General features: G+C 40.0%; 1 protein-coding gene across 1 annotated transcript in view; it reads right to left on the reverse strand.

Annotated features, from left to right (window-relative positions):
- The window catches only part of LOC131108561 (cadherin-6-like), a 354525-nt gene that overhangs the window by 181165 nt on the left and 159326 nt on the right, over nt 1-14034 (reverse strand). Inside the window, exons 10-12 of the mRNA XM_058059595.1 lie at nt 11226-11313; nt 9037-9143; nt 684-764 (exon numbers count right to left, since the gene is read on the reverse strand). The gene's annotated coding sequence lies outside the window, so the exon portion shown is untranslated. The remainder of the gene's footprint in view (nt 1-683; nt 765-9036; nt 9144-11225; nt 11314-14034) is intronic.

Here is a 14034-nt window from a genome sequence, read left to right on the forward strand (position 1 = left end):
TTTAGCTCAATATTCTACTTATATAGATGGACAGTAATGACTTACGTTGCTAAGTCTTAGCTCAAGAATAGCTAATTATGGCTAGAGTGATGTAAACAGATCACAAAATATTAATATTTACCGTCGATAAATTGATTTGGGTACCTTCTAATGTATTATCAGTTAGCTTTAGCTCAATATTCTACTTATATAGATGGACAGTAATGACTTATGTTGCTAAGTCTTAGCTCAACAATAGCTAATTCTAGCTAGAGTGATGTAAACAGATCACAAAATATTAATAATATTTACCGCCGATAAATTGATTTGGGTACCTTCTAATGTATTATCAGTTAGCTTTAGCTCAATATTCTACTTATATAGATGGACAGTAATGACTTACGTTGCTAAGTCTTAGCTCAACAATAGGTAATTCTGGCTAGAGTGATGTAAACAGATCACAAAATATTAATAATATTTACCGCCGATAAATTGATTTGGGTACCTTCTAATGTATTATCGTTAGCTTTAGCTCAATATTCTACTTATATAGATGGACAGTAATGACTTACGTTGCTAAGTCTTAGCTCAACAATAGCTAATATGTCCTATTATTAGTTAGCCTGATATGATACAACAGATTGTGTCGGCGTCCCGAGTCAACGTGGGACCCCCAAAGACCCGAGTCACATGCCAGGACTTACATGACACGTGCCCCCGGATGGAAGACTCGTCTCGGTCCCGTCTCATCGGCTCAGCCGCTGACTGACGGAGCGTCTTGTCTGCTTTTGGACACACAAAGACATAGCCATATAAATGCTAATTCTAATGTACGCTCTGTTCCCGGGGGGATTAATACGCCAAACCCCCGATGGCTGGTTCCGGTGGCTCGGAGGATTTGTATGACAATATGAACTTCTTGAAACTGCACGAGGAGAACTAATCCTCCATTTGTCACTTTTCAGGGGTTCATTTTAGCCGCTTTGATTGCAGGTAAACAAAAGCATCCATGAATGTGGGACGTCCTCGTTAGGATGCTGACTCAGCAACATCAGGAGACGCCGTTATCACAATAAAAATTATTTACGCATGCCTCGGATCCACGCTAGATAACGACATGCATAACAACTTGTAAAAAAAAATAATAATAAGCCGCAGTATCATAGAAACGCTTTTATTATCAAATATTTAGCAGGCAGATACATTAAAAAATGCTATCATATTTTATGACGTACGTTGGTTTTTATTGTTTAACCTCTCAAACGTCACCATAGTCGTCGTGTTGTTGTCCATCTGCGCCTTTTGAGCGCTTAGAAGTTGTACGTATCGTTGTATTGACATGTTTTTACTTTTACTGTGTATTAACGAATTAATGTTGTATTTTAATGTATCTTTTACTCAACTCCATTCTTCTGTAAAGTGTCTGAGTATTTTGAAAAGCACTATAAAAATAAAATTTATTATTATTATTATTACTTGTAGTTCATTAGGACAACAGGAACGTCACAAAGGCTATTTGAATATATTCAAAACGCAAAAAGTTGGGTATATTATTTTTGGGTATATTATATTTTCCAATCTTCCATCCGACTATTAACTAATTTTTTTCAAACCCAGTTGCTCACTACTGAAGACGTCCTTTACGTATTTTTGCGCAACAGTGAGACAAAACGAGGTGATGATGTAACTCCACAATAGCCACAATGTTCTATGTACTTTGGAAAATCAGTCAAAAATCATTAAAAACGGCAGGAACTGAGAGGGAGGACCTGAATGAGTTAAAAGATGGATCATAGAAAATTTCAGTTAACGTAAAAACAAGATTTAATGTTATTCTTTTGACCACAGAAATGAAAATATTGACCCCTGCTACTATATTACATATTTTTTTTTATAGAAGTTAGACGTTTCATATTGGATGGATTTGCACTTATAACATTTTGTCCAATCCAATCCACTTTATTTATTCATTCATTCATTTTCTACCGCTTTTTCCTCACAAGGGTCGCTGGGTTTGCTGGAGCCTATCCCAGCCGTCTTAGGGCGAGAGGCGGGGTGGGGTACACCCTGGACCGGTCGCCAGTCCACTTTATTTATACAACACATTTTATAAACAAGAGTTTCCAAAGTGCTGCACAAACTAGTAAAATAAAAATTTAAAAGGCACAAATTGAATTTAATCCAAAACTAAAAGATCAAATAAGAAATAAAATAGTAAAATAGATATTAAAATATTAAAAAAAAAGAAGCAAAGCACATTATTCAGTCGGTTTGTTATAACTATGCACTAATATTAGTATATGTATTTCTGCTAAGATACACAATGATCTACCTCCAGAACAAAAAAAAAAGTTGCACATTTTCCTGTCCAAGATGTCCGTTTCATTCAATTGTTGTTCTCAAATGCGGGACTTCACTGTTAAACTTCTCTCAGTGTTACTTTGTTATCCGCCCTTCTCTTGATTTAGGCTACAACATTTTTTTTTTTTTAAATGTCATTTTGTTATTACGTCCACTTTGCTCTTGTCCTATAAAAAGAAATGACAGCGCTCTCCTTGCGCATCAATCATACATCATTTTCTTGAAATGTTATTAAAGGCGGCGTATTGATTCCATCTTATTCGGCAAACAACAGTGTCCCCCCCCCCTCTTTGTTTACGGCATGAGTCACTGTCACGTTTGACAAGGTGTCAGCGGCGTCGCCGCCTGCCAAATAAACACGGCGGCCAACGGGGTAGTCTGGCGAGCGCGCGCGTCAGATCTATGGAAGCTGACAGCCTCGTCTGGAAGCCATCTTGGAAATGTAATTTCACGACAAGCATGAATGTCAGATGCATCATGTGCTGCTGCCGCTACATCACAGGCATCCATCACACTTTTGTCATCACACTACTTTTCTTTTGGTTTACTTGACTTAACAAATACACAACGAATATGAACTCGCTCCAGAGTATAAGTCTCACAAGGCCAAAAATGCATAATTAGGTAGAAAAAAAAACATACATACGTAAGTCGCTCCGGAGTATAAGTTGCAGAAGGCCAGAAATGCATAATTAGGTAGAAAAAACATACATAAGTAGCACTGGAGTATAAGTCACACAAGGCCAAAAATGCCTAATTAGGTAGAAAAAAACATACATAAGTCGCTCCACAGTATAAGTTGCACACGGCCAAAAATGCATAATTAGGTAGAAAAATACACACATAAGTAGCACTGGAGTATAAGTCGCACAAGGCCAAAAATGCATACTTAGGTAGAAAAAAAAAAACATACATAAGTCACTCCAGAGTATAAGTTGCACAAGGCCAAAAATGCATAATTAGGTAGAAAACAACCTACATAAGTCGCTCTGGAGTATAAGTCGCACAAGGCCAAAAATGCATAATTAAGTAGAATAAAACATACATAAGTAGCACTGGAGTATAAATCACACAAGGCCAAAAATGCATAATTAGGTAGAAAAAAAAACATACATAAGTTGCTCCGGAGTATAAGTCGCACAAGGCCAAAAAATGCTTAATTAGGTGAAGGAAAAGGAAAACATACATAAGTCGCACTGGAGTATAATTTTTTGTGAGTAATTTATTTTCCAAACTACTTGACCAAAACAGACATTACGTCCTCTTGTAAGGCAAGTTCTAACAATAAAGGAATAGAGAACAGGCTGAATAGATGTAAAATATGCTAACATATTGTTATTCAGCTACACAAAAAATAAATAAATTATATAACATAAACATTTTTTTCATTTATTAGTCGCAGGAACAGCCGACCTATGAAAAAAAGTGCGACTTATAGTCCGGAAAATACAGTAATTGCATTGCTGCTTCCCTGAAAACTGTTCCACATTGGAATAAAAGTATCAGATTGTAAACCGACAAACATCCCAAATGATAAAAAAAAAAAAAATGTTTGCCATCAGTTGACTCGCTTGGCCTTGAAAGCTTCGAGTAGAAAGAAGCAACACCTTGAACTACGGCAAAGGCAGTCCAACGTCGGAGAAAAGATTCCTCTAAATTTGTTGAAAGCTTCGACGGCTGCAACAAATTCCCATTTCCTTCACTTTCCACTCCCCAAATCCAAATTACAGCACACGTCACAACCATCACCCGCCCACATCCCAAAGTGTAGAACACGTTCCAAGTTGGCCGTAGCATACATCATCATCACCATCATCATCGCCAAAGTGCACATCAAAGCGTTGATGAAATATCATCGCAGCGCTCCACTTGTCTCGCACAGAAGAATATTGCGCTAAATTGGCCCGCAAATTATACACAAAGCCCCGGCATTTGCTAGGCTTTGATTCCGGAATGACAAAAACAAAATCCTAATAGGATGTAAAAGCCGCTCAAGAGGTTCTATTGTTGAGAAGTAGCCATCTGATTCGCAATCAGACATTGGGGGAGGGGGGGAAGTGAGAGCGGAGACGGGCGGACTGATGGATGCTAACACACGGAAATAAAAGCACGGAATAAATGGATATTCGGATCGGAAAGTTGGATATATTCCGTAAAAAATGCATCTTTTGTTGACATTCTGTCCGTTCCCTGAGTAGATCAGACCAAAGCAATGAAGATCCAGAAACGGTACCCTTAAAGTAACATCTGAGTCGGCGTGACGCCATGTCTGATAAGAGACATCCTCGGTATTCCCTAATTGGAAATCATCAACGTGAAGACTTGTCAAGATTACTTTCCGCCACTTCAGCTCCACGCGGGCGTCCTTTAAGTAGGACTGACGCGGGGAAGGCTGCTAAGACGTCCCCGCAGCTGGACTGCGGCGGGCCTCGGTGACACTAATAAGAGAGCCAGACTGGAGTCCGGCTGAAAGGCGGATCGCTGAGAGGCTTATTTGCCGCTCGTCTGCTGACTGATTTACTGAGAACTTCACAGATGGCGCCCGCCTCCTTCGACGGGAAAGTAAACAGCATCACGGCACCAACCCAAACCCCCCCAAAACACCACCACCACCCAAGTGGTTTACAGTACAGTACATTTGTTTACATTGGGAGTCCATGCAGAAGTCGCACTGCATTTTAATGAAGGCGATGATTATTTCTCTTAATCACATTCAGTGCCTTTTTTTTATTTTTTTTTTACTTTTTCCCGCCGTCTTTATCTAGCAAGCAGTCGATATGACGGCAAAAGGGGGAATGTTATTGGAATGGAACATTTCCTTCAAGCCATTTGCATCTCATTTCCCCGACACTTTTGCCACATAGCATTGCCGCAGCATCCTATGGGCTCCGGCTCTCATTCGTATTCCGTCGCTGTCAAATACTAAATAGCTCCGGCGTGATAGACTGATTCACAATATAATGTCAACCATTCCGGACTGTGGCGTTTTTACAGGCAGCCATGTTTTATTTATAGCGCTTTAAAGTGTTGCATTACGTTTTGGAGAGATAGTTCAGGCACAGTCGCAGAAATAAGACTCATAAATGGCCGCCGACAATGAAAGAAGCTGTTTATTCGTGTTCCTTCCCTACAGATAAAAGATTTCAGTGAATGTTGTCTTTTCTTCTGTTTTTTTTTTTTTGTCGAGAGTCAAGAAGTCAAGGTCAAAAGGATGCTGATGTTTGCAAATGTTTTTTTTTTGTTGTTTGTACTCTCTTAAGCTAAGTACTCTCTGGTATTGTTGCCTTTGCTCGCGTTTTTTGTTGTTGCTTTATTCTTTTGCCTCACTCTTTTAGCCTCCTACATCCAATCCAAGGTCAGAAAAACAAAAAAAAAACCTTGTTTCCCTATTAAAAAAAATAATATAAATCCAATTAATCCTCTCCTGACGTGCTTAACATTAACAAAAATAAAATTTACAAATAACTACAATATCCCCTCATTTATCACAGTTAATTATTTCAATATCTGACCGTGGTAAGTGAATTTCCACAATTTTTTTTTAATAAACAAACAAAAAAACTTGTACTTGCTTACAACCTACTAAATACAAATTTATAACATTAGAGCCCTGTAGGCATGAAATAGCACCCCTACAGTCACCTTTACAATCATATTACCCGACAACAAGCCATATAAGACTTATTAATATACACAATAAAATACACAATATACTATAATTTCCGGTGTTTAAGCCACACCCACTAAATTTATGGAGGAAAAATAGATTTGAACATATGTAAGCTACACCACACCGCAGTATAAGTCGCACATAAAACGTCATATTGTGGTGCATGGGAGTGACTCATAAAAATACAAATTTTAACCTCTTCCTATAATGCAATTGGATTCAAAGCTGATGCATTCACCTGCCTGTGACCACTAGAGGGAGCCAAAGCATACATAGTTAATGTTTTTTTTAAATGAGTAATATGTCGTATTCGTGATGGAGCGCAAGCTGCAAAATTCTAAGAACAGGTAGTACTCGGGTCAGCTAGACCGTGATGTACGTTGGAGCTTACATCTCGATGAACGTTTACGTTAATCACGCTGTACTCACATGACATGGCTCGATAAGGACCCCACCGCACTACGTAGTTGCGTTCATACGTTCAAGTTGCTTTGACCCGGCACACCACCAATGTTGATACACATTAGCAATGTTAGCAGTGTTTACTTTTTCCTAACGAGCCAGTTATCTGATCCTGATTAGTTTCACAACTTTAGCTTAGTGGCCCAGGAAAGTACCACAAGTTCAACAACAGAAGGTGGGGGCGCTTTACTCCTCCATAAACCCCATCTTTTTTTTAAAAATGTTTTTATGACTCTAAGTCTTAATTAGAGTTCAGGAAGGCGTGACTTTAAAGGTGCGCTCTCGTCTCGCTTCCTCTTTTCAGGGGCCATTTAGTTTCAATTGTGCTCGCAAAGTTGTAAAAAAAAAAAAAAAACGTCGCCGGCGGGCGTCTCTCACTCGCTGTTGACAATTAGCCCATAAATGAGATGACGTCAGATGAACGTAAACATGACAACAACTTAGCAGTTAGCTTGAGAATAAGCAATTATATATAAAAAATGCTATTTTTCCCGAGTTGACTGCCTCTGTAAAATAGATGTTATTGAATAATGCATGATTACATGCACAATAGGTGTAGCTGCAGTAAATAATAATAATAAGTAAACTGCAGCTGTGCAATGCTAATAAAGGTGATGAAGGTCATTAGCGGTAATACGATGTAGCGGCTACACAAACACTGACTGACAAGCAGCTCCCAGTCAAGACTCTTCCATATTTAAAAGACGATTAAAGTCCTAATGAAGTGTTCACTGATGACTGATTGAGTGCACATCCTCAAATGGAGTGATTATTATTCACTTTGCCTTGGCTAAATTTACACAATAGCCTTGGCAAACACCTGATGCTGCAGCTTTGTTTTTTTTGCTGCCTTTCTTTATTTATTTTCGCTTGTGCTTGAAATTAAACGTCTCCCAAAAGGAATTAGATGGAAATAGAAGCAGACCTCTCATTTGCATAATCTAATGCTATGTTTATGAGGCGGCCTGATGTAATTTGAATAAGAATGAGACTGATAGCGATTCGGCTTGTGACGCCCCCCACCCCCCTCCCCGCACCCCCCAAGGTTGCAGAGCGCCGAATGCAGGTAGAAAGTCCACAAGCACTTGTTTGGTTGTTTACTAATAAAGTCTGCAACACATGATTGGATGGAATAATTGCTGCTTATTGTTGTGGTGGGGGTGGCGGGGGGGTCACGCTGGTCACGGGCTGATATTCTGACATCCGTTCAACGTTTATTATCGCCTTGATATTACTCATATATACTGTCGACACATTTCAGCGCCGTACGTATGGAAATTGATCCTATTTTAAATGAATTTTGAAAATATATGTATAGAATTTTTGAGCACATTAAGAAATATTATACATATTCTACAACATACAAAGTCATATATCATATACTGTGCAATATACCTGTTCATAAATGACTATGTGGTCCACAAGATGGCAGTAGCTGCATTAGAACTAGCATTCCAACGGCGTTATCTACCTCTGCATGCACTTTAAAATGTTACTCCTCTTTTGTTGGTGTAATTCTCATGCCTCTTATCACTATTGCAACAGTGGTTCTGTTAACCATAATACCCATAATGCCGATGTGGCCAGCATCTGGCAACCTCATCTACCTCTGCATGCACTTTAAAATGTTACTCCTCTTTTGTTGGTGTTATTCTCATGCCTCTTATTACGATTACAACAGTGGTTCTGTAACCCATAATACCCATAATGCCCATGTGGCCAACATCTGGCAACCTCATCTACCTCTGCATGCACTTTAAAATGTTACTCCTCTTTGTTTTGTTGGTGTTATTCTCATGCCTCTTATCACAATTACAACAGTGGTTCTGTAACCCATAATGTCAGCATCTGTCAACCCCATCTCCCTCTGCATGCACTTTAAAATGTTACTCCTCTTTTGTTGGTGTGATTCTCATGCCTCTTATCACTATTACAACAGTGGTTCTGTTACCGTTGTGTTGTGCGGTACACCTGTTAGTAATGCCCATGTGGCCAACATCTGGCAACCTCATCTACCTCTGCATGCACTTTAAAATGTTACTCCTCTTTGTTTTGTTGGTGTTATTCTCATGCCTCTTATCATGATTACAACAGTGGTTCTGTTGCCGTTGTGCTGTATACACATTACTAATGCCCATGTGGCCAGCATCTGGCAACCTCATTTACCTCCGCATGCGCTTTAAAGTGTTTCTACACAGCCACATTTGCCGTACTGTTGTTGACAAAATATACTCTTTTAGTAAATTAGTACTACTAAGCAGTTTGCTGCTTCGCACCACTACAACATTGGTTGTGTTGCTGCTCTGTTAGCTGTAGTTCAACAAAACGGAACACGAGGCAATCAACAGTGCGGCTGCAACGTCGAACCAACAAAAAGTACGACTGCTCGAGTGGCGAATAGAACCCTCCAAGGACACGTCGGTCAGAGGTTAAATCTCCCACGGTCTCGTTGTTTACACGGGGATGAAAGTGACACACAAAAGGAAAATTGTCTTTTTGAGTTTGGACAGCAAACTGTGAAGACGCAATGAAATATTCATACGCTTTTCTATTGTTTTACTCACCTTCCTTCTCCAGGGTCTCTGAGGCTTCCTGTCCCACTTACAGCGGCTGCCATGTTGGTCTCCAGGGCCACGCTGGGACGGGAACCCGTGGTCCTTGGGAACAGGCGCTGCATGGAAGATAACGCGGGGACAATGAAAGCCCAGCAGGACAAAAAAAAACAAACAAGACTGCTTACATGGAAAGATGTTCTTCCAAATTCTCCTAATCTATTACAGACTATTTTTATCACCTCCTTCTCTACCAATCCACGAAGGACGGCAGCCTCCTTTTCCTTTCATGCGCGTGTCGAGTTTTCCATTTGGACGTCTCGCACCGCAGCAGCCGCTCACGCTGCTCGTTTTAATTAAAAGCAGCAATTTGTGCACATTTTTAGAAAGTTCTGCTCTCATCTGATCAAATCATTCTACCGTCGTCATTCATTTATTTATTTATTTCAAACTTTTGTGTTCTTCAAAATGGCCGACATATTCATATGTTTACTTACTTGTCATTGGCTTGTTCGCTTCCTATTTAAGTGAAGTAATAGATAATCCTAATATTGGCACACCTTGAAGGTGCATCAACAAAAATAGACAGAATAAATAAACAGAAAAGCGCATACTGGCGATTAGAGCTCGAGTGCAGGTGTCGGCGGCGACAATCAGGCGTCGAAAATGCAGATGCTCTTTCAATTGGCGCGCGTTTGGAGGTCAAGTGAGAAATGATGAGTGCTGGCGTCGCAGGTGTGGCGACGCATGCATGCATGCATGCAAGCGGGCGGGGGGGCAGCAGGTGGTCTCATCAGGTTGCCGTGACCTACTGTTGCTCGTCGCAAGTCATGTGGAAAAGTGGAGGGGAGCACTTAGGTTTGCCTGCGCTTGATTAATAAGGACACAGAGAGGCAAATATGTGCACACAGTCGCCGGGTAATGAGCCGCAAATGTGATTAGGTCTTTACGCCGCACCTGCTTCCAATTGAGCATCCAGCTCTGACCCCCCCCCCACCCGCTGATACCGCAGCCAAGTGTTTGTTCCTCATCGGTGCAGGTGTGAGGTACCTTTTGGCTTTGGAGAATGCTTGATTGTGTTGTTGTTCTCCTGCAATTCAGGCTTTGATTGGGAAAGACAAGCCTTAAAATGCTGCATTCACTGTCAGCTAAATCAGGGGTGGGAAAACTTTTTGACTCGCAGGCCGCATTGATTTAACAAAATTGACGTGGGGGGGCCAGAATATATATTTTATTTATATATATATTTTATATTATATTTTACACCTGGTCCACCTGGTATTATTGTATGTGTAAAAGTGTCATGAAATCTGCTATTATTATTTATTATTTTATATTTATATTTATTTATATTAGTTATTTATTATATTTAAATAATTTGTATATATTCATAATAGTAATAATAATAACATAATAACAACAATAATAGTAATAATAATAATACTGATATTATTATTATTATTATTATTATTATTATTATTATTAATATATATAAAATATTTAAATATAAATATAAAATAATAACAGATTGCATGACACTATAATAATAATAATAATAATAATAATAATAATAATAATAATAATAATAATAATATAACATATTATATATTCATACACATAACAATAATAATAACTATAATAATGGCACATTATTATTATTATTATTATTATTATTATTATTATTATTTTTATTATTATCATTATTATCATTATTATCATTATTATTATCATTATTAAATAATAATAAGGACATATTGTTATTATTATTATTAAATAATAACAAGGACACATTATTATTATTATTATTATTATTATTATTATTATTATTATTATTATTATTATTATTATTATTATTATTATTATTATTATTATTATTATTATTATTAAAGAACTAAAGAAAGAACTAAGAAAGAACTAAGAAAGAACTAAATGAAAGAATGGGCGGGCCGTATTCAAACACTTGGCGGGCCGGATGTGGCCCACGGGCCGTAGTTTGCCCACCCCTGATCTAAATGTTTCACTTTCCCCCGTAGGACTGAAAATGACTCCCGTCAAAAAAGGTCCACCTTGCAATTCCGGTGATCAAAAAACTGGTCTAGGGTCATACTATTAGTTTTGAAAGTGAGAATCACGTACAAGGTGCCCCCCCACCCACCCCCCCAAGGTGCCTTCAGGGTTTGGAAAGTGGACGCTTGACTCACCGAGTTTTTAGCAGGCTTATCTCGGCAGGGTTCCTTTTTAGAGTGCCTTGCGAGCGACAGCTGACTGCGTTTGCATAACGCTAACGTCCTGCACACAAAAGGGGACAAAAACACGGAATGAATACGGATGTTAGGAAAGTTCGGCATCGCATTTTTGAAACATTTCAAGCTGAACATCGTCCTGGCATCACATGACTATTAGTGGAAAACCACCATACCTTAACATGGAATATGTCAAAGTTCGGAGTGGGTTTCTGTGTACGATGCACATATGTGTTATTTCCCGTTGAAACTTTGGGACAACAAGGATTTTCACGGAAAATTCCCACTTGAACGTAACGGCGACCCCTGCACGCCCATCAAGTACATTACGGGTCGATGCGATGTATGTCGCTGTAACCGAACATGGCAGACGTCAAACCCAGTCGATGACCGTAACATCGAGGCCAGCGGTCTGGAATTCTGCACGGAAGCATCCCTCACCGTGATAACACGGAATGTAAAAGGTGTTAATATTGCATGGCGCGGATGTAAATTCCGAGTTAGAAAGTGCGGCGCTTGCAGTCCTTCAAGGGAGTGACTCGCTTTGCTACGTTCGGCCGTGTACATAATAGATTAATTCAACTTGATGACCCCCCCCCCCCCCCCCCCCCCTTTTTGCGGAGTTCCTATAGCTTTTTATGGCGTTTAAGACTTCTCCCGACAAATGTTTATTCTACTGTCGTTGAAAGAGATGTTAATATGGGCGCGAGCAAAACCCACGCGTATAAAAAGCCTTAAATCAGAATATTTAGCTGTGTCACATTAGCAATGGCAGAAAGTCGTTTTTTTCCCCCGGTTTAACGATGAGGCCTTGTGCCGGCGGGAATGTTTTATTAACGACGGCAGAGGAGAGTCAGGAGGCGCAAATGCATTAAATCAGAAATATTAGCGCTGTTTAGCACTTTTACAGCGGCGTGATTAAGGAGCCGAGTGTCGGACACAAATTGTTGCGGTGACCTCGACTTTCCCCCCCGTCGGCCGTGTCCCTCCCCGGAGCTTGGCGGCGTTCTCGGCTATCATAGCTTTGGATCGTGGATAAAGGCAACAATTGATTCATTATCTTCAGCTCCCTCCGGGCTAAAATGGATACTTGTCAGACTCGGGGAATTTAACGGGAAGCCGTTCAAGGTTAGCGCGGACGAGGTGAGAGATAAAAGTGTCCGTTTAAGTTGGTCCCGATCAAACTTGCAAACAACGCCGAGAAAGACATCAGGAGCTAATCCTCGCCGTGGAATTATTGAGCTGTTTTTTTTTTTTTTTTTTTTTTGGACATCTCCCTGGAACGTTTTATGCATTCCGATAGAGACCGATCTGACACTTTCATGTTATCGGCATTGCCACCCAGCCGGGCTAAGACCGCCAAAGAACAAACGAACAAACCCATTACCGCCATCCGGAATTTCCCCAAGCCTCACCATTTTCCGCTGAACTTCTCATTCTTTTATGTCCTTAATCAAAATTCCTTTCCAAAAGCACTTCCCGGTCTCGCTTTCCTCAATAGACGACGAAAGGGGGGAAGAAGATCCATTTTCTAGTTCAAGGGAATTCAAATAAGTAGAAGGAAGAAGGGGGGGGGGGGGGGGGGGATCAGAAGTGAAGCCTTTGAACGGAAATGCTGACATGATCATTAAACGGCGGACAGTAATAGAGTAGAGTAGTGATACTTTTGTTCACCTATCGGAGGCATAATAGATTAGAGGAGCCTTTGACTCAACATGCTCGGCTTGCAAGTTCTGCTGTTTAAGAGCTTGTCATCACTCTGTTGCCCGGACACTTTTGATAGAATATTCATGCCATGAATACTTAACGCCTCTTAACCACTTACACGGATTCAGTCCGGCTAAGAGGGCTTTATGCCGCAACGCTCTTGTCTCCCGGTATTGTTCCTAAGACTTCCAGAGGAACCTCACTTCAGGAATAACGCATTGACCCGCATATAAGACGACGCCGTGTATACTCCAAGTCCATACCTCTTTTTTGTCAAGTCATTTTTCACTCCTGTAATGGTGTACTTCGGTTATTAAAATTAAAAAACAAACAAAAAACCTTTAACTGTATTATGGAAAGCAGGAAGTGAACAAATGTAACAGTTACTGATTGTAAAAGTACCAGATGCAGGGGTAGGATTTAATAAGCTTTGCTTCTTCCTACTCCTTTTGGACATGTGGAACTGTGAACTGATTATGTGATGCATTCAATTGTAATCTGATGCATGTTCAAATGAAATAAAACCATTACCATATTTTAGTTTTTTATAGTTTGATTGATAGCCGGACTTGGCTGCATTCATGAAACCTGACAACAATCCGGTAAACCACATCTGCGGTTCTCGTGAAGTCATCGCTCGGATTCTATCGGTCCCCAAAATGCGGCTTGGGTGACACCTGACAACAATTCGGTAAACCACATCTGCGGTTCTCGTGAAGTCAAATCTGTTAACTTTCTATCTGGTCGGATTCTAGTGGTCTCCAAAATGCGGCTTGGGTGAGACCTGAATTCGGTAAACCACATCTGCGGTTCTCGTGAAGTCAAATCTGTTAATAACTTTCTATCTGGTCGGATTCTATCGGTCTCCAAAATGTGGCTTGGATGAGACCTGACAACAATTCGGTAAACCACATCCGCGGTTCCCGTGAAGTCAAATCTGTTAATAACTTTCTATCTGGTCGGATTCTATCGGTCTCCAAAATGCGGCTTGGGTGAGACCTGAATTCGGTAAACCACATCTGCGGTTCTCGTGAAGTCAAATCTGTTAACTTTCTATCTG

The sequence above is a fragment of the Doryrhamphus excisus genome, chromosome 21 (assembly GCF_030265055.1).
Source record: "Doryrhamphus excisus isolate RoL2022-K1 chromosome 21, RoL_Dexc_1.0, whole genome shotgun sequence".
NCBI lineage: Eukaryota > Metazoa > Chordata > Actinopteri > Syngnathiformes > Syngnathidae > Doryrhamphus > Doryrhamphus excisus.